The 20,679-nt window shown below is 38.6% G+C and overlaps 4 non-coding genes and 1 pseudogene across 4 annotated transcripts; all 5 read left to right on the top strand.

The window, feature by feature from the left end:
• Positions 1-2,296: 2,296 nt before the first annotated feature.
• On the top strand, positions 2,297-4,287 carry LOC116802781. The gene has a single exon (XR_004363132.1). It is a non-coding gene; the product is annotated as a small subunit ribosomal RNA (ribosomal RNA).
• Positions 4,288-4,974: 687 nt separating this feature from the next.
• Positions 4,975-5,153, top strand: LOC116802780. Its single transcript, XR_004363131.1, has one exon. It is a non-coding gene; the product is annotated as a 5.8S ribosomal RNA (ribosomal RNA).
• A 394-nt stretch (positions 5,154-5,547) lies between these two features.
• LOC116802782 lies at positions 5,548-9,886 on the top strand (annotated as a pseudogene).
• Positions 9,887-17,744: 7,858 nt separating this feature from the next.
• Positions 17,745-19,740, top strand: LOC116802787. Its single transcript, XR_004363135.1, has one exon. It is a non-coding gene; the product is annotated as a small subunit ribosomal RNA (ribosomal RNA).
• A 687-nt stretch (positions 19,741-20,427) lies between these two features.
• Positions 20,428-20,606, top strand: LOC116802785. Its single transcript, XR_004363133.1, has one exon. It is a non-coding gene; the product is annotated as a 5.8S ribosomal RNA (ribosomal RNA).
• The last annotated feature ends 73 nt before the right edge of the window (positions 20,607-20,679 follow it).

Below are 20,679 nucleotides of genomic sequence, written 5' to 3' on the forward strand. Positions count from 1 at the left end.
TTATGTATTCATATGATTTTGGCAATTGTATGAGTAAATTAAATAATATACATACGAAATGATTAATTATTATATGTATATGGGAAAAAATGCAGAGATATTCCCATATTCTCTTAGTATTATAGAGAAAGCCATTTAGTGAGAGGGTATAGTAGTGTAAACCACCGGAATTACGACAGAGGGTTCAAAAACTACTATAGGTAGGCAGTGGTTGCCGACCTCTCATATTGTTCAAAACTTATGTATTCATATGATTTTGGCAATTGTATGAGTAAATTAAATAATATACATATGAAAATGATTAATTATTATATGTATAAGGGAAAAATGCTGAAATATTCCCACATTCTCTTAGTATTATAGAGAAAATCCATTATAGTGAGAGGGTATAGTAGTGTAAACGACCGGAATTACGACAGAGGGTTCAAAAACTACTATAGGTAGGCAGTGGTTGCCGACCTCTCATATTGTTCAAAAACTTATGTATTCATATGATTTTGGCAATTATATGATTAAATTAAATAATATACATATGAAAATGGTTAATTATTATATGTATATGGGAAAAATGCTGAGATATTCCCATATTCTCTTAGTATTATAGAGAAAAGCCATTTAAGTGAGAGGGTATAGTAGTGTAAACGACCGGAATTACGACAGAGGGTTCAAAAACTACTATAGGTAGGCAGTGGTTGCCGACCTCTCATATTGTTCAAAACTTATGTATTCATATGATTTTGGCAATTGTATGAGTAAATTAAATAATATACATATGAAAATGATTAATTATTATATGTATAAGGGAAAAAATGCTGAAATATTCCCACATTCTCTTAGTATTATAGAGAAATCCATTATAGTGAGAGGGTATAGTAGTGTAAACGACCGGAATTACGACAGAGGGTTCAAAAACTACTATAGGTAGGCAGTGGTTGCCGACCTCTCATATTGTTCAAAACTTATGTATTCATATGATTTTGGCAATTATATGATTAAATTAAATAATATACATATGAAAATGGTTAATTATTATATGTATATGGGAAAAATGCTGAGATATTCCCATATTCTCTTAGTATTATAGAGAAAAGCCATTATAGTGAGAGGGTATAGTAGTGTAAACGACCGGAATTACGACAGAGGGTTCAAAAACTACTATAGGTAGGCAGTGGTTGCCGACCTCTCATATTGTTCAAAACTTATGTATTCATATGAATTTGGCAATTATATGAGTAAATTAAATAATAAACATATAAAAATTAATATTTATTATATGTATAAAAAAAAAAATAATCATATTATATATGAATAATGGAAAAAAAATGAAATGTTCCTATAATCTCTTAATATATAAGAGAATAGACCGTATGTTGGGTGGCAAACGGAATTGAAAATACCCGCTTTGAGGACAGCGGGTTCAAAAACTACTATAGGTAGGCAGTGGTTGCCGACCTCCCGCATTATTCGAAATATTTATTTCGGATTATGTTTATATTGGTTACATAAAATAAAGTATATTATTATCCGTACAAATTTGTTTCTCAGTTCTATAGAACACGGGACTTGGCTCCGCGGATAATAGGAATATACGCTTTTTAGATAATATCGTTGAAACAAAAGTCAAGTTTCTATTATATATAGAATAACAAATCGTTTCCATATATTATCGTTAATTTTTGGAGGCAGGCAAATATTAATTTATTACCTGCCGTATAGTTGGATTATTATATCGTTACGGTATAATACAAATATGGATTCTTATGAAAGAAATATAAAATTATATATTAAATGTGGAAATATTATCATATGCGCTTGGTTTTATGTTATATATTACCAGAGAGATATATGAAAAGAGATAAATTTTAAATTTATCTTCAAAATGCAAATGATTTAACTTAATATTTATATTGGTTAAACAAAAATTGTACATGTGTGGATACAATAATTATGTATGTTGGAAATAAAATGATATTTTATAATGAAATATGTATATATAAAAAGATAAAATTATAGAAACATATATATTACAATAATTATATGAAATTCTTGTTATATTGGTAAAACAAGTATAAATTAAAAATGAAAATATGGATTACGAATGCTATATAAAAATGGCCGTAATCGAATAGATTTTTTACTTATATTTATATATTTAAAATTTTACCCAAAGGCGAAATATTGAATTTTATTCAATATAATAAAAATCATGGAATTATATAAAGTGAAAAATCTATATATCTATTATATTGCTTATTTCGATTCAAAAAATATGAATGGAATATGAAGGAAAAACATTATTCTGGTTGATCCTGCCAGTAGTTATATGCTTGTCTCAAAGATTAAGCCATGCATGTCTAAGTACACACGAATTAAAAGTGAAACCGCAAAAGGCTCATTATATCAGTTATGGTTCCTTAGATCGTTAACAGTTACTTGGATAACTGTGGTAATTCTAGAGCTAATACATGCAATTAAAACATGAACCTTATGGGACATGTGCTTTTATTAGGCTAAAACCAAGCGATCGCAAGATCGTTATATTGGTTGAACTCTAGATAACATGCAGATCGTATGGTCTTGTACCGACGACAGATCTTTCAAATGTCTGCCCTATCAACTTTTGATGGTAGTATCTAGGACTACCATGGTTGCAACGGGTAACGGGGAATCAGGGTTCGATTCCGGAGAGGGAGCCTGAGAAACGGCTACCACATCTAAGGAAGGCAGCAGGCGCGTAAATTACCCACTCCCAGCTCGGGAGGTAGTGACGAAAAATAACAATACAGGACTCATATCCGAGGCCCTGTAATTGGAATGAGTACACTTTAAATCCTTTAACAAGGACCAATTGGAGGGCAAGTCTGGTGCCAGCAGCCGCGGTAATTCCAGCTCCAATAGCGTATATTAAAGTTGTTGCGGTTAAACGTTCGTAGTTGAACTTGTGCTTCATACGGGTAGTACAACTTACAATTGTGGTTAGTACTATACCTTTATGTATGTAAGCGTATTACCGGTGGAGTTCTTATATGTGATTAAATACTTGTATTTTTCATATGTTCCTCCTATTTAAAAACCTGCACTAGTGCTCTTAAACGAGTGTTATTGTGGGCCGGTACTATTACTTTGAACAAATTAGAGTGCTTAAAGCAGGCTTCAAATGCCTGAATATTCTGTGCATGGGATAATGAAATAAGACCTCTGTTCTGCTTTCATTGGTTTTCAGATCAAGAGGTAATGATTAATAGAAGCAGTTTGGGGCATTAGTATTACGACGCGAGAGGTGAAATTCTTGGACCGTCGTAAGACTAACTTAAGCGAAAGCATTTGCCAAAGATGTTTTCATTAATCAAGAACGAAAGTTAGAGGTTCGAAGGCGATCAGATACCGCCCTAGTTCTAACCATAAACGATGCCAGCTAGCAATTGGGTGTAGCTACTTTTATGGCTCTCTCAGTCGCTTCCCGGGAAACCAAAGCTTTTGGGCTCCGGGGGAAGTATGGTTGCAAAGCTGAAACTTAAAGGAATTGACGGAAGGGCACCACCAGGAGTGGAGCCTGCGGCTTAATTTGACTCAACACGGGAAAACTTACCAGGTCCGAACATAAGTGTGTAAGACAGATTGATAGCTCTTTCTCGAATCTATGGTGGTGGTGCATGGCCGTTCTTAGTTCGTGGAGTGATTTGTCTGGTTAATTCCGATAACGAACGAGACTCAAATATATTAAATAGATATCTTCAGGATTATGGTGCTGAAGCTTATGTTAGCCTTCATTCATGGTGGCAGTAAAATGTTTATTGTGTTTGAATGTGTTTATGTAAGTGGAGCCGTACCTGTTGGTTTGTCCCATTATAAGGACACTAGCTTCTTAAATGGACAAATTGCGTCTAGCAATAATGAGATTGAGCAATAACAGGTCTGTGATGCCCTTAGATGTCCTGGGCTGCACGCGCGCTACAATGAAAGTATCAACGTGTATTTCCTAGACCGAGAGGTCCGGGTAAACCGCTGAACCACTTTCATGCTTGGGATTGTGAACTGAAACTGTTCACATGAACTTGGAATTCCCAGTAAGTGTGAGTCATTAACTCGCATTGATTACGTCCCTGCCCTTTGTACACACCGCCCGTCGCTACTACCGATTGAATTATTTAGTGAGGTCTCCGGACGTGATCACTGTGACGCCTTGCGTGTTACGGTTGTTTCGCAAAAGTTGACCGAACTTGATTATTTAGAGGAAGTAAAAGTCGTAACAAGGTTTCCGTAGGTGAACCTGCGGAAGGATCATTATTGTATAATATCCTTATCGTTAATAAATATTTGTTATAATACAAATAAATACAATTTACCAAAATAAAAATATTACAAAATGATTCCACGGAATCAAAAGTTAAAGTCAAAATAAAATGAAGATGGCTTTTATTTTATATGTGGGGCTTGGCAACCTCATAAAAAGACTTTAACATTATTAATGTTGCTGTGCGTATTTGTGGCAGTACTTACTACAACAACGGCGTTTCCTATAAAAACAAATTCTCGAAAATGGAAATCGAAGAAACTAAACTAAATTCGAAAGTAGAAGTCGAATTAAAATAAAAATAATTTTGAATGTGTGGTAATCAAAATAAGTGTGTGTGTATATGGACCATAATATACACGCGTTGCGAATATGTATTGTTCATCTATGTTATGAGCATACGTTGGCTAATGCAACAACCTAAAATATACAATGTTTGTACCTGTCATCCATCAGGTTAATGTTTTATATAAATTTTGCAGTATGTGTCACCCAAAATAGCAAACCATAACCAGATTATTATGATACATAATGCTTATATGAAACTAAGACATTTCGCAACATTTATTTTAGGTATAAAAATAAATTTATTGAAGGAATTGATATATGCCAGTAAAATGGTGTATTTTTAATTTCTTTCAATAAAAACAATATTGACATTATATAAAATTGAATTATAAAACTCTAAGCGGTGGATCACTCGGCTCATGGGTCGATGAAGAACGCAGCAAACTGTGCGTCATCGTGTGAACTGCAGGACACATGAACATCGACATTTTGAACGCATATCGCAGTCCATGCTGTTATGTACTTTAATTAATTTTATAGTGCTGCTTGGACTACATATGGTTGAGGGTTGTAAGACTATGCTAATTAAGTTGTTTATAAATTTTTTATAAGCATATGGTATATTATTGGATTAAATAATGATTTTATTCATAATATTAAAAAAGAAATGAAAAACATTATCTCACATTTGAATGTGAAAAACGAAGAGAAATATTTTCTTTTTCAATCAAATAATACTGAGAAATGTCTAGCATAAAAAATTGAAATATTTTTCATCTAGAATTGTCTCTTATTAATGATTCGGAAAAAGAAAAATCTTGGTTTTGTTATTATTCTTCGTTGGTTCGTTAAATGGATAAAAATGACTTTGCTTACAAGAACTATTGGAACTATTTATAACGAATTTAATTGATTGTTTTATCATTTATATATAAAGAATTTATGGCAAAATATAGTTATATATACAACCTCAACTCATATGGGACTACCCCCTGAATTTAAGCATATTAATTAGGGGAGGAAAAGAAACTAACAAGGATTTTCTTAGTAGCGGCGAGCGAAAAGAAAACAGTTCAGCACTAAGTCACTTTGTCTATATGGCAAATGTGAGATGCAGTGTATGGAGCGTCAATATTCTAGTATGAGAAATTAATGATTTAAGTCCTTCTTAAATGAGGCCATTTACCCATAGAGGGTGCCAGGCCCGTATAACGTTAATGATTGCTAGATGATGTTTCCAAAGAGTCGTGTTGCTTGATAGTGCAGCACTAAGTGGGTGGTAAACTCCATCTAAAACTAAATATAACCATGAGACCGATAGTAAACAAGTACCGTGAGGGAAAGTTGAAAAGAACTCTGAATAGAGAGTTAAACAGTACGTGAAACTGCTTAGAGGTTAAGCCCGATGAACCTGAATATCCGTTATGGAAAATTCATCATTAAAATTGTAATATTTAAATAATATTATTAAGAATAATGTGCATTTTTTCCATATAAGGACATTGTAATCTATTAGCATATCCCAAATTTATCATAAAATATAACTTATAGTTTATTCCAATTAAATTGCTTGCATTTTAACACAGAATAAATGTTATTAATTTGATAAAGTGCTGATAGATTTATATTATTACAGAGCGTTAATTTTCGGAATTATATAATGGCATAATTATCATTGATTTTTGTGTTTATTATATGCTCTTGTATGATTAACAATGCGAAAGATTCAGGATACCTTCGGGACCCGTCTTGAAACACGGACCAAGGAGTCTAACATATGTGCAAGTTATTGGGATGTAAACCTAATAGCGTAATTAACTTGACTAATAATGGGATTAGTTTTTTAGCTATTTATAGCTAATTAACACAATCCCGGGGCGTTCTATATAGTTATGTATAATGTATATTTATATTATTTATGCCTCTAACTGGAACGTACCTTGAGCATATATGCTGTGACCCGAAAGATGGTGAACTATACTTGATCAGGTTGAAGTCAGGGGAAACCCTGATGGAAGACCGAAACAGTTCTGACGTGCAAATCGATTGTCAGAATTGAGTATAGGGGCGAAAGACCAATCGAACCATCTAGTAGCTGGTTCCTTCCGAAGTTTCCCTCAGGATAGCTGGTGCATTTTAATATTATATAAAATAATCTTATCTGGTAAAGCGAATGATTAGAGGCCTTAGGGTCGAAACGATCTTAACCTATTCTCAAACTTTAAATGGGTAAGAACCTTAACTTTCTTGATATGAAGTTCAAGGTTATGATATAATGTGCCCAGTGGGCCACTTTTGGTAAGCAGAACTGGCGCTGTGGGATGAACCAAACGTAATGTTACGGTGCCCAAATTAACAACTCATGCAGATACCATGAAAGGCGTTGGTTGCTTAAAACAGCAGGACGGTGATCATGGAAGTCGAAATCCGCTAAGGAGTGTGTAACAACTCACCTGCCGAAGCAACTAGCCCTTAAAATGGATGGCGCTTAAGTTGTATACCTATACATTACCGCTAAAGTAGATGATTTATATTACTTGTGATATAAATTTTGAAACTTTAGTGAGTAGGAAGGTACAATGGTATGCGTAGAAGTGTTTGGCGTAAGCCTGCATGGAGCTGCCATTGGTACAGATCTTGGTGGTAGTAGCAAATAATCGAATGAGACCTTGGAGGACTGAAGTGGAGAAGGGTTTCGTGTGAACAGTGGTTGATCACGAGTTAGTCGGTCCTAAGTTCAAGGCGAAAGCCGAAAATTTTCAAGTAAAACAAAAATGCCTAACTATATAAACAAAGCGAATATAATACACTTGAATAATTTTGAACGAAAGGGAATACGGTTCCAATTCCGTAACCTGTTGAGTATCCGTTTGTTATTAAATATGGGCCTCGTGCTCATCCTGGCAACAGGAACGACCATAAAGAAGCCGTCGAGAGATATCGGAAGAGTTTTCTTTTCTGTTTTATAGCCGTACTACCATGGAAGTCTTTCGCAGAGAGATATGGTAGATGGGCTAGAAGAGCATGACATATACTGTTGTGTCGATATTTTCTCCTCGGACCTTGAAAATTTATGGTGGGGACACGCAAACTTCTCAACAGGCCGTACCAATATCCGCAGCTGGTCTCCAAGGTGAAGAGTCTCTAGTCGATAGAATAATGTAGGTAAGGGAAGTCGGCAAATTAGATCCGTAACTTCGGGATAAGGATTGGCTCTGAAGATTGAGATAGTCGGGCTTGATTGGGAAACAATAACATGGTTTATGTGCTCGTTCTGGGTAAATAGAGTTTCTAGCATTTATGTTAGTTACTTGTTCCCCGGATAGTTTAGTTACGTAGCCAATTGTGGAACTTTCTTGCTAAAATTTTTAAGAATACTATTTGGGTTAAACCAATTAGTTCTTATCAATTATAACGATTATCAATTAACAATCAATTCAGAACTGGCACGGACTTGGGGAATCCGACTGTCTAATTAAAACAAAGCATTGTGATGGCCCTAGCGGGTGTTGACACAATGTGATTTCTGCCCAGTGCTCTGAATGTCAAAGTGAAGAAATTCAAGTAAGCGCGGGTCAACGGCGGGAGTAACTATGACTCTCTTAAGGTTTGATTGATAGCGAAGGGTCTCCTCAGCAAATATGATAGTCATATCATTAGCGTCCAGGTTATGAGAGGCAGTCTCGGTTGTTTTAAACAGTTCATGTACCTGAGCGGGTTTTCCCGAGATTGGACTTAGCTAAAACGTTTGGTTCAAAACATTTGCTTGCTGTCTTGGCATAACATCAATAAAGGCATAAACATCGCAAATAATGGTAATATATAAATTGGCTATGAGGATGGTTTTAGTACGTAGGCGTTGCGGAACTTCGGTTCAGATAGAGCAATGAATCGTGCATGCTAGGAAACTGAAGTGTTGACAGACCTAGTATCTTTCGATAGATTTCCATACCTCCGCGATCAAAAAAAAAAAAAAAAAAAAAAAATAGCCAAATGCCTCGTCATCTAATTAGTGACGCGCATGAATGGATTAACGAGATTCCTACTGTCCCTATCTACTATCTAGCGAAACCACAGCCAAGGGAACGGGCTTGGAATAATTAGCGGGGAAAGAAGACCCTTTTGAGCTTGACTCTAATCTGGCAGTGTAAGGAGACATAAGAGGTGTAGAATAAGTGGGAGATATTAGACCTCGGTTTGGTATCGTCAATGAAATACCACTACTCTTATTGTTTCCTTACTTACTTGATTAAATGGAACGTGTATCATTTCCTAGCCATTATACGGATATATTTATTATATCTTATGGTATTGGGTTTTGATGCAAGCTTCTTGATCAAAGTATCACGAGTTTGTTATATAATCGCAAACAAATTCTTTAATAAAACGATGCATTTATGTATTTTTGATTTGAAAATTTGGTATAACTCCAATTACTCAGGTATGATCCAATTCAAGGACATTGCCAGGTAGGGAGTTTGACTGGGGCGGTACATCTCTCAAATAATAACGGAGGTGTCCCAAGGCCAGCTCAGTGCGGACAGAAACCACACATAGAGCAAAAGGGCAAATGCTGACTTGATCTCGGTGTTCAGTACACACAGGGACAGCAAAAGCTCGGCCTATCGATCCTTTTGGTTTAAAGAGTTTTTAACAAGAGGTGTCAGAAAAGTTACCATAGGGATAACTGGCTTGTGGCGGCCAAGCGTTCATAGCGACGTCGCTTTTTGATCCTTCGATGTCGGCTCTTCCTATCATTGTGAAGCAAAATTCACCAAGCGTTGGATTGTTCACCCATGCAAGGGAACGTGAGCTGGGTTTAGACCGTCGTGAGACAGGTTAGTTTTACCCTACTAATGACAAAACGTTGTTGCGACAGCATTCCTGCGTAGTACGAGAGGAACCGCAGGTACGGACCAATGGCACAATACTTGTTCGAGCGAACAGTGGTATGACGCTACGTCCGTTGGATTATGCCTGAACGCCTCTAAGGTCGTATCCGTGCTGGACTGCAATGATAAATAAGGGGCAATTTGCATTGTATGGCTTCTAAACCATTTAAAGTTTATAATTTATTTTATAAACGACAATGGATGTGATGCCAATGTAATTTGTAACATAGTAAATTAGGAGGATCTTCGATCACCTGATGCCGCGCTAGTTACATATAAAAGCATTATTTAATACAATGACAAAGCCTAGAATCAATTGTAAACGACTTTTGTAACAGGCAAGGTGTTGTAAGTGGTTGAGCAGCTGCCATACTGCGATCCACTGAAGCTTATCCTTTGCTTGATGATTCGATAAATAAATGATTTTTTCCTGTAGCCAAACACCTCGTCATCAATTTAGTGACGCATATGATATTGTCCCTATCATATAATTAATATAAAGACTTTAATGGATTGTGTCAAGTTGCCAAACACCTCGTCATCAATTTAGTGACGCATATGATATTGTCCCTATCATATAATTAATATAAAGACTTTAATGAATTGTGTCAAGTTGCCAAACACCTCGTCATCAATTTAGTGACGCATATGATATTGTCCCTATCATATAATTTTTGATATAAAGACTTTAAAGAATTGTATCAAGTTGCCAAACACCTCGTCATCAATTTAGTGACGCATATGATATTGTCCCTATCATATAATTAATATACAGACTTTAATGAATTGTGTCAAGTTGCCAAACACCTCGTCATCAATTTAGTGACGCATATGATATTGTCCTTATCATATAATTTTTGATATAAAGACTTTAAAGAATTGAATCAAGTTGCCAAACACCTCGTCATCAATTTAGTGACGCATATGATATTGTCCCTATCATATAATTAATATAAAGACTTTAATGGATTGTGTCAAGTTGCCAAACACCTCGTCATCAATTTAGTGACGCATATGATATTGTCCCTATCATATAATTAATATAAAGACTTTAATGAATTGTGTCAAGTTGCCAAACACCTCGTCATCAATTTAGTGACGCATATGATATTGTCCTTATCATATAATTTTTGATATAAAGACTTTAAAGAATTGTATCAAGTTGCCAAACACCTCGTCATCAATTTAGTGACGCATATGATATTGTCCCTATCATATAATTAATATAAAGACTTTAATGGATTGTGTCAAGTTGCCAAACACCTCGTCATCAATTTAGTGACGCATATGATATTGTCCTTATCATATAATTTTTGATATAAAGACTTTAAAGAATTGTATCAAGTTGCCAAACACCTCGTCATCAATTTAGTGACGCATATGATATTGTCCCTATCATATAATTAATATACAGACTTTAATGAATTGTGTCAAGTTGCCAAACACCTCGTCATCAATTTAGTGACGCATATGATATTGTCCCTATCATATAATTTTTGATATATAGACTTTAAAGAATTGTATCAAGTTGCCAAACACCTCGTCATCAATTTAGTGACGCATATGATATTGTCCCTATCATATAATTAATATAAAGACTTTAATGGATTGTGTCAAGTTGCCAAACACCTCGTCATCAATTTAGTGACGCATATGATATTGTCCTTATTATATAATTTTTGATATAAAGACTTTAAAGAATTGTATCAAGTTGCCAAACACCTCGTCATCAATTTAGTGACGCATATGATATTGTCCCTATCATATAATTAATATACAGACTCTAATGAATTGTGTCAAGTTGCCAAACACCTCGTCATCAATTTAGTTTTTTTTTTTTCTTTAGCGTGCGTTTATTTATTTAAAATCTGTCCTAGTGGACAATAATTAAATGGTTTTGCGGGGGAACATTAGCTTAAGGGATACTATTGTACATGTATTTGTGGCGGGTTTTATATGTGTTGTCTATTGTTGTGGAAGATCGAGAGGGTGTCTCCTCATGAGACGTCTGCTTGTTTGGCTATTGTCTAACAGGTTGGTGGCGAGGTGGTTAGGGTGGTTTTCGAGCCTTTTCAGGTATCTCTCGCTGAGCCTGGAGATTTCATCAGCGACTTGTGGGATTCCAAGTTCCCTATGTATGGCGACATTCTCGTGGTAGGGATGCGCATTACAGGCAATTCTCAAGCACCTATTCTGGAACCGCTGTATACGCAGGCGATTCGTGTGGCTTGCCGTGCCCCATAGCTGTATCCCGTAGGTCCAGATGGGCTTGAGAATTGCCTTGTACACCAGGATTTTGTGGTTCTGCCTTAGCTTGGACCCTCTCCCAATAAGCCAATGCATCTGCCTCAGACGCGCATCGGCCTGTATGCGTTTGCTGACGATGTGGGGACGCCAAGTGAGCCTGCGGTCCAGGGTAAGTCCTAGGTACTTGGGTGCGGGTGCGTTGGGAATGATGACTCCGTTTAGCGTGACCGGTGGGCAGTCTCCTCTCCTTAGTGCAAATGTTGTTTGGGTAGATTTTTCCGCGTTCACTACGATGTTCCACCTGCTGAGCCAGGGATGTAGCGCGTCCATTTGCCTTTGGATTGTTTCGGAGGCTTCTCGTGGGTCGGATGAGGAGGCGAGGAAAGCCGTGTCATCTGCATAAGTCGCTATAGTTAGGTTCCTGGAGGGGATTATGGGAAGGTCTGCGGTGTAAAGGGTGTACAGTATTGGTCCGAGCACACTGCCTTGCGGAACTCCAGCTCTGATCAGTCTGGGTAGGCTTATTGCACTTCCGCATCTGACTTGGAATGCTCTTCCCTCAGTGTAGGATTTGAGGAGGGTAAAATGGGGGCTTGGGAGGTAGGATTTGAGTTTATGGAGGAGTCCAGGATGCCAAACTCTGTCGAATGCCTGCTTCACGTCGAGCATTACAGCGCAGCAGTATTTCTTTTGCTCGAATGCCTCGAGGATCCGTTCGACTAGCCGGTGGCATTGCTCTGGTGTTCCGTGGGAGCGCCTGAAGCCAAACTGGTGATCGGGGATCAAACCAGCCTCATCCAGTACTGGCAATACTCTGCGCAAAAATACTCTTTCGAGTATTTTGGAGAGGATTGCCAGCAAACTAATCGGACGATAGGAGGCGAGATTGGCTTCAGGCTTACCAGGCTTGAGGAGGACAATAACCTCTGCTCTTTTCCACTCTTCCGGGAAGTACCCTAGCCGGAAGCAGCTGTTGTAAATGCTGGCCAGCATTTGTGTGCAGCGGGATGGGAGCATTTTTAGGGCCGCCGCATCTATACGATCCAGGCCTGGAGATTTGTTGTTCTTCAGTAGAGCAATCTCCTGCGCAACTTCCTCAGGGTCGACTGGTTCCAACGGGGGACCGGGAGAGCTTGGGCTATTGAGAAACCGGGCTGTTTCAGCATGTTCTTCGGCAGTGCAGCAGTCGAACGGAGAGAAGGCGTTGTAAAGGTGTTCGGCGAAAGCTTCTGCTCTTTCAGCATCCGAAAGGCACCAGGATCCATCTGCTTTGCGCACTGCGGAAACCTTTTTGGCTGGTCGTTTAATGTGGCGGGTGACGTTCCACAGATTGTGGTCTGGGTCCCCGGGAGAGAGTTCCTCGAGGAATCTGAGGAAGGAGTCCTGGCGTAGGCTGGAGATCTTGTCCTTCAACTCCTTTGTGGCGTGATTGAGCGCTGTTTTGTCTCTTGGATTGCGCGTCAAGAACCAAACTCTCCTGAGACGCCTCTTCTCAGTCACGAATGCCGCAATTTCCGGGGACCAGAGGTGGAGGTCCCTGCTAGGTGTTCTCGCAGTCTTTGGTGGCGGTGGGCTTGCGAATTCCGCAGCGTTTTGCATCTGCCTGGTGAGATTCCCGATAGCTTCATCAATGTTCCTGGGTGTGTTGAGGATGGGGTTCGGATTGACGGTGGAGAGCATCCAGGACGCGAACTTGGCGGCGTCGGTATATTTTCCAGTGAGCCTTCTGAGCGGGGTTTTCCTGAGGACTGGCGTGTTGATTAGCACGTTTATTGCACAGTGGTCTGACAGGAGATCAGCATTTGTTGTGCAGCTGATCTTCGCATGCCCTATGCCTTTCGACACAGCAAAGTCCAGTAGGTCTGGAGTCTTGAGGGGATTCGTTGGCCAGTGAGTGGGCTCGCCAGTGGAGTGGCAGTCCAGTCGGTGGCGTTGCAGGTACCCAAACAGAGTTTTCCCTTTGGGGTTGTTGGCGCGCGATCCCCACCAAGAATGTTTGGCGTTATAATCTCCAGCTGCTATGAAGCGGGGCCCAAAATGCTCGAAGAACTCACTGAGGTGAGATGCTGTTATGCGGTATCTGGGGGGAAAGTAGACCGCTCCAATGTCTAAATCTCCTTGCGGGCTGACAATCCTGATGACAGGACATTGTGCCCAGTCTTGCTGAAACGCGGGCAGCTCTAGGTATTGAATACCGCTCCTGATGAGGATGGCTGCTCCACCGCGTGCTCTGCCAGAAGGATGGTCTGCATGGATGAGGTCATATCCGCTGATATTAAAGTGGGATCTGGGGGAGAAGTGGGTTTCGGCTACGAGTAGGATATCGATCTGGTGGGTCTTCAGATGGTGCTCGACTATGGCCTTGCTGTTCTGCAGGCCGTTCGCATTCCAGACGACTAGGTGGAGCTTTAGTTGCATGACTTGCTGTTGAGAATGGTGGCCACCAGCTGTGTCATCTGGGTGAACATGCGCTCCATCATCCTTTCCATCATTCCTTCCATGCGAGCGAACATCGCTTCTATCTGACCGGAGTGTGGGGTTTCTGTTTGGGTTTGGACTGGGGTTGTGGGATTCTGCGGTGCTGCGTGCACTCCGTTGAGGGCGTCTCGGTAGCTCCTGCCAGAGGTGACGTTTGGTGATGCCACGGGCGGCGCCTTGTTAGCATTAGCGACGGGCCTTGTTTTCGGAGCAGCGAGTGCTTTGGCCCTTTTGTATGCAGGGCATCCCTTGAAAGACGCAGGATGGTCCGCCTGGCAGTGGAAGCAGCACGCTTTGTCGTCCTCCCTCTTCTCACATGCCCTCGATTCGTGAGGGCCTCCACACTTTACACATCGGTATTCCAGGAAGCAGTAACGCTGTGTATGACCGAATCCTTGGCACCTGAAGCATTGAGGCACGTCGTTGAACTTCTGCGGCGGTTCAATGGTTACTACCGACCTGCAGATCCGCTTGACTTGGTAGACGTCTTTGTTGTTGCTGGAAGGCTCCAGGTTGGCGAAGAATATTCCCAGCGGTTCTTTAGTTCTTCTGCCAATGGGATTGTGCAGATCTCTAACAGCGTGCCCTTGTCTGCGAAGGTCTTCAATGATTTCCTCACGATCGGTGGAGTGGTGGAGTCCTTTGATGACAACCTTGTATGCACGTTCATCTTTCGGCTGGAAAGTCCGATGCCTCTTGTTTTGGGCCACAAGTTGGAGACGCAGAGCTGTATAGGACTCTTTGTCCGGCATCATGACACGTACGTTGTTGCCATTCACGGTCTTGTAGGTAAAATTGTTCTTCGGGCCTACAAGAGTCGTGATCATCTTGACGAGTGCCGAGATGTTGGTCACATCGGGGATAAAAATCGGAGGTGGCTTGATGGTCTTCGGGGTGGGCTTTGGTTTCTCGGGGGTCTTGGGCTTGGAATCGTCTTTAGGTCCGGGTTCGTCATCAGAGCTCTCTTGGTCGTACTCGTCTTCTTCGGTCGAGAGTAAAGCGAAGGCGTTGTTGGCGAGCTTCTTGCGCAGAGCTGCGCTAGTGCTTGGCTTATCTTCCAGCTCCTCTCCCTGTGCTTTCTTTGCCGGTTTTCGCTTTATCTCGCCCGGCTCTGTATGCGAGGTGCTTCCCTCGCTGCTGGAGCTGCTCTTGCGTGTTCTCAGAGCCTTTTTGCGTGGTGTTGTTCCAAGCTTGTGGGTGCGCGGGGGGGCCTGCCAGTCCATCTTCTCCAAAGTTGATAAGGAGTGAGGAGGGGGGGGGGGGGGGAAGCTGGGCACCGTAAGCCGGTGAGCCAGGCAGCACGTGGCTGCTGCTTTGCAATTATACCGCTGCTTCGAGCACTGGGTTTTTTGCGCTGATAACACGCACACTCGGGTGTGCGATGGTGTTAGTGCGAACTACCGTTAGGTACGTTGGCTGGGCCAATCAAAACGCGCGACAAGATCACGCGACGCGAAGTGGCTGGGCACAAGTAACGGGACTTACAACTGTGAACAATTTGCTAACAATTTGCTAACAATTTGCTGTCGATCCGCAGGCACGTCTGCACTCGTCGAGTGTTCGATCGCGACTGATCAATTTAGTGACGCATATGATATTGTCCCTATCATATAATTTTTGATATAAAGACTTTAAAGAATTGTATCAAGTTGCCAAACACCTCGTCATCAATTTAGTGACGCATATGATATTGTCCCTTTCATATAATTAATATAAAGACTTTAATGGATTGTGTCAAGTTGCCAAACACCTCGTCATCAACTACTATATTATGGTTGCGCCGACCTCTCATATTGTATTCTCTTATGTGTTCATAGGATTTTGACAATTATACGAGTAAATTAAATAATATACATATGAAAATGATTAATTATTATATGTATAAGGGAAAAAATGATGAAATATTCCCATATTATCTTAGTATTATAGAGGAAAGACCGTTGCCGACCTCTGATATTGTTCAAACTTATGTATTTATATGATTTTGGCAATTATATGAGTAAATTAAAAAATATACATATGAAAATGGTTAATTATTATATGTATATGGGAAAAAATGCTAAGATATTCCCATATTCTCTTAGTATTATAGAGAAAAGCCATTTAAGTGAGAGGGTATAGTAGTGTAAACGACCGGAATTACGACAGAGGGTTCAAAAACTACTATAGGTAGGCAGTGGTTGCCGACCTCTCATATTGTTCAAAACTTATGTATTCATATGATTTTGGCAATTATATGATTAAATTAAATAATATACATATGAAAATGATTAATTATTATATGTATAAGGGAAAAAATGCTGAAATATTCCCACATTCTCTTAGTATTATAGAGAAAATCCATTATAGTGAGAGGGTATAGTAGTGTAAACGACCGGAATTACGACAGAGGGTTCAAAAACTACTATAGGTAGGCAGTGGTTGCCGACCTCTCATATTGTTCAAAACTTATGTATTCATATGAATTTGGCAATTATATGAGTAAATTAAATAATAAACATATAAAAATTAATATTTATTATATGTATAAAAAAAAAAATAATCATATTATATATGAATAATGGAAAAAAAATGAAATGTTCCTATAATCTCTTAATATATAAGAGAATAGACCGTATGTTGGGTGGCAAACGGAATTGAAAATACCCGCTTTGAGGACAGCGGGTTCAAAAACTACTATAGGTAGGCAGTGGTTGCCGACCTCCCGCATTATTCGAAATATTTATTTCGGATTATGTTTATATTGGTTACATAAAATAAAGTATATTATTATCCGTACAAATTTGTTTCTCAGTTCTATAGAACACGGGACTTGGCTCCGCGGATAATAGGAATATACGCTTTTTAGATAATATCGTTGAAACAAAAGTCAAGTTTCTATTATATATAGAATAACAAATCGTTTCCATATATTATCGTTAATTTTTGGAGGCAGGCAAATATTAATTTATTACCTGCCGTATAGTTGGATTATTATATCGTTACGGTATAATACAAATATGGATTCTTATGAAAGAAATATAAAATTATATATTAAATGTGGAAATATTATCATATGCGCTTGGTTTTATGTTATATATTACCAGAGAGATATATGAAAAGAGATAAATTTTAAATTTATCTTCAAAATGCAAATGATTTAACTTAATATTTATATTGGTTAAACAAAAATTGTACATGTGTGGATACAATAATTATGTATGTTGGAAATAAAATGATATTTTATAATGAAATATGTATATATAAAAAGATAAAATTATAGAAACATATATATTACAATAATTATATGAAATTCTTGTTATATTGGTAAAACAAGTATAAATTAAAAATGAAAATATGGATTACGAATGCTATATAAAAATGGCCGTAATCGAATAGATTTTTTACTTATATTTATATATTTAAAATTTTACCCAAAGGCGAAATATTGAATTTTATTCAATATAATAAAAATCATGGAATTATATAAAGTGAAAAATCTATATATCTATTATATTGCTTATTTCGATTCAAAAAATATGAATGGAATATGAAGGAAAAACATTATTCTGGTTGATCCTGCCAGTAGTTATATGCTTGTCTCAAAGATTAAGCCATGCATGTCTAAGTACACACGAATTAAAAGTGAAACCGCAAAAGGCTCATTATATCAGTTATGGTTCCTTAGATCGTTAACAGTTACTTGGATAACTGTGGTAATTCTAGAGCTAATACATGCAATTAAAACATGAACCTTATGGGACATGTGCTTTTATTAGGCTAAAACCAAGCGATCGCAAGATCGTTATATTGGTTGAACTCTAGATAACATGCAGATCGTATGGTCTTGTACCGACGACAGATCTTTCAAATGTCTGCCCTATCAACTTTTGATGGTAGTATCTAGGACTACCATGGTTGCAACGGGTAACGGGGAATCAGGGTTCGATTCCGGAGAGGGAGCCTGAGAAACGGCTACCACATCTAAGGAAGGCAGCAGGCGCGTAAATTACCCACTCCCAGCTCGGGGAGGTAGTGACGAAAAATAACAATACAGGACTCATATCCGAGGCCCTGTAATTGGAATGAGTACACTTTAAATCCTTTAACAAGGACCAATTGGAGGGCAAGTCTGGTGCCAGCAGCCGCGGTAATTCCAGCTCCAATAGCGTATATTAAAGTTGTTGCGGTTAAAACGTTCGTAGTTGAACTTGTGCTTCATACGGGTAGTACAACTTACAATTGTGGTTAGTACTATACCTTTATGTATGTAAGCGTATTACCGGTGGAGTTCTTATATGTGATTAAATACTTGTATTTTTTCATATGTTCCTCCTATTTAAAAACCTGCACTAGTGCTCTTAAACGAGTGTTATTGTGGGCCGGTACTATTACTTTGAACAAATTAGAGTGCTTAAAGCAGGCTTCAAATGCCTGAATATTCTGTGCATGGGATAATGAAATAAGACCTCTGTTCTGCTTTCATTGGTTTTCAGATCAAGAGGTAATGATTAATAGAAGCAGTTTGGGGGCATTAGTATTACGACGCGAGAGGTGAAATTCTTGGACCGTCGTAAGACTAACTTAAGCGAAAGCATTTGCCAAAGATGTTTTCATTAATCAAGAACGAAAGTTAGAGGTTCGAAGGCGATCAGATACCGCCCTAGTTCTAACCATAAACGATGCCAGCTAGCAATTGGGTGTAGCTACTTTTATGGCTCTCTCAGTCGCTTCCCGGGAAACCAAAGCTTTTGGGCTCCGGGGGAAGTATGGTTGCAAAGCTGAAACTTAAAGGAATTGACGGAAGGGCACCACCAGGAGTGGAGCCTGCGGCTTAATTTGACTCAACACGGGAAAACTTACCAGGTCCGAACATAAGTGTGTAAGACAGATTGATAGCTCTTTCTCGAATCTATGGGTGGTGGTGCATGGCCGTTCTTAGTTCGTGGAGTGATTTGTCTGGTTAATTCCGATAACGAACGAGACTCAAATATATTAAATAGATATCTTCAGGATTATGGTGCTGAAGCTTATGTTAGCCTTCATTCATGGTGGCAGTAAAATGTTTATTGTGTTTGAATGTGTTTATGTAAGTGGAGCCGTACCTGTTGGTTTGTCCCATTATAAGGACACTAGCTTCTTAAATGGACAAATTGCGTCTAGCAATAATGAGATTGAGCAATAACAGGTCTGTGATGCCCTTAGATGTCCTGGGCTGCACGCGCGCTACAATGAAAGTATCAACGTGTATTTCCTAGACCGAGAGGTCCGGGTAAACCGCTGAACCACTTTCATGCTTGGGATTGTGAACTGAAACTGTTCACATGAACTTGGAATTCCCAGTAAGTGTGAGTCATTAACTCGCATTGATTACGTCCCTGCCCTTTGTACACACCGCCCGTCGCTACTACCGATTGAATTATTTAGTGAGGTCTCCGGACGTGATCACTGTGACGCCTTGCGTGTTACGGTTGTTTCGCAAAAGTTGACCGAACTTGATTATTTAGAGGAAGTAAAAGTCGTAACAAGGTTTCCGTAGGTGAACCTGCGGAAGGATCATTATTGTATAATATCCTTATCGTTAATAAATATTTGTTATAATACAAATAAATACAATTTACCAAAATAAAAATATTACAAAATGATTCCACGGAATCAAAAGTTAAAGTCAAAATAAAATGAAGATGGCTTTTATTTTATATGTGGGGCTTGGCAACCTCATAAAAAGACTTTAACATTATTAATGTTGCTGTGCGTATTTGTGGCAGTACTTACTACAACAACGGCGTTTCCTATAAAAACAAATTCTCGAAAATGGAAATCGAAGAAACTAAACTAAATTCGAAAGTAGAAGTCGAATTAAAATAAAAATAATTTTGAATGTGTGGTAATCAAAATAAGTGTGTGTGTATATGGACCATAATATACACGCGTTGCGAATATGTATTGTTCATCTATGTTATGAGCATACGTTGGCTAATGCAACAACCTAAAATATACAATGTTTGTACCTGTCATCCATCAGGTTAATGTTTTATATAAATTTTGCAGTATGTGTCACCCAAAATAGCAAACCATAACCAGATTATTATGATACATAATGCTTATATGAAACTAAGACATTTCGCAACATTTATTTTAGGTATAAAAATAAATTTATTGAAGGAATTGATATATGCCAGTAAAATGGTGTATTTTTAATTTCTTTCAATAAAAACAATATTGACATTATATAAAATTGAATTATAAAACTCTAAGCGGTGGATCACTCGGCTCATGGGTCGATGAAGAACGCAGCAAACTGTGCGTCATCGTGTGAACTGCAGGACACATGAACATCGACATTTTGAACGCATATCGCAGTCCATGCTGTTATGTACTTTAATTAATTTTATAGTGCTGCTTGGACTACATATGGTTGAGGGTTGTAAGACTATGCTAATTAAGTTGTTTATAAATTTTTTATAAGCATATGGTATATTATTGGATTAAATAATGATT

The sequence above is a fragment of the Drosophila sechellia genome, unplaced genomic scaffold, assembly GCF_004382195.2.
Source record: "Drosophila sechellia strain sech25 unplaced genomic scaffold, ASM438219v1 U_219, whole genome shotgun sequence".
In the NCBI taxonomy this organism is placed as follows: Eukaryota; Metazoa; Arthropoda; class Insecta; order Diptera; family Drosophilidae; genus Drosophila; species Drosophila sechellia.